Below are 1,546 nucleotides of genomic sequence, written 5' to 3' on the forward strand. Positions count from 1 at the left end.
TGTGGTGTATATGTGCATGTGTGTTCATATATGTGTATGAGTTCATGTGTGTGTGTGAGTGTGTGTTCACACATGTGCATTCTCTTGTGTGTGTGGTGTGTGTGCCTGTGTGTGCATGTGTGTTCATATATGTGTGTGTGTGAGTGTGTGTTCACGCATGTGCATTCTCGTGTGTGTGTGTGTGTGTGAGTGTGTGAGTGTATGCATGTACTTAGTGAGATACTTTCTCAAAATACAAAACTATAACAAGAAAAGGAATGAAGATTTGTGCATTCCAGGCATTTGTCTTCCTGCTGGGGAGACATTGGGTGTTTGAGGGTGAATCAGAATCTGCGGAGTCTGGGCATGTCTAGGGTTCCAGGAACTAGGTCATTAATAGAACTCAATTCTACCAATTTGGGAAATTTTTCATAGTTACAGGTAGGATAAAAAGAAAAGAGAAAAAGGGATGGAAATATAGGAAACAGGGAGGACATGCTCCCTAAATCCAGGGTTGTAGGGCCGGTTCTGATCTGTAAGCCAGGAAAACACCATTGCATGTGTATATGCATACATATACATGTGTGCATGTGTGTTGTGTATGTGTGTGTTCATGCATGTATGTGCACATAAGTGTATTTATGTAATGTGTATGTGAGTGAATATCTGTGTTCATGCATGTGCATTCATGTGTGTGTGTTCATATACGTGTGCATGTGTGCTCATGTGTGTGAGTATATACATTTCATATGTGTGTGTTTGAGTGTCTTATGATACTTGGAACGGGTAAGACATCCATGCAGTTGGGCAGCCCTCCAACAGGGATCCTTTGTATTTCCTTTATTTTGATATAGACCTCACTAAATTACTCACAATCTTCCTTCCTCAGACAGATTTCTGAGTAGCTGGGATAATCTGTGTGTGTCACCACAGTTAGCTGAAACTCACTTTTGTGAATTAAGGCATTTCTACTCTCACCTGAATAACAAAAGAAAAAGAAAAGTAAAGAAAAGCCTGGGTGACAAGAACAGGAGAACCCTGGAGACAGCACAACATAGATGGAAGTCTGCCCTGACTGTGGGGTTGGGATTATGTGGCTCAGGGCTACGCCAAGACTGAATCTTCCAGGTTAGGATGAGGCTCAGTTGGCAAAGTACTTGTTGAACATGCAAGAAACCCTGGTTTTTATCTATAGCACTACACAAAACCAGGTGTGGTAATATGTGTCTGTGGTCCTCAGGGAGGCAGGGTAAGAGTGGTTGCAAGCAGGAGGACCTGAATTTAAATTCCTAGGTCCACATAAAAGGCTATGCATGCCTGTAACTCCAACAGGAATGAACACAGGCAGTGATCAGACAGCCAGCCAGCCTCACCAAAATGGCCTATAGGTCAGTGAGAGGCAACGGGGAGATACTTGATAAAGACGCCTTGCATCCTGCTCTGCGGCCTCAATACACACAAAGTGGGCACATTTGCACACACACACACACACACACACAAAGAAAGAGAGAAAGAGAGAAAGAGAGAAAGAGAGAAAGAGAGAGAGAGAGAGAGAGAGAGAGAGAGA

Source organism: Mus caroli, chromosome 15 (assembly GCF_900094665.2).
Source record: "Mus caroli chromosome 15, CAROLI_EIJ_v1.1, whole genome shotgun sequence".
Lineage (NCBI taxonomy): Eukaryota > Metazoa > Chordata > Mammalia > Rodentia > Muridae > Mus > Mus caroli.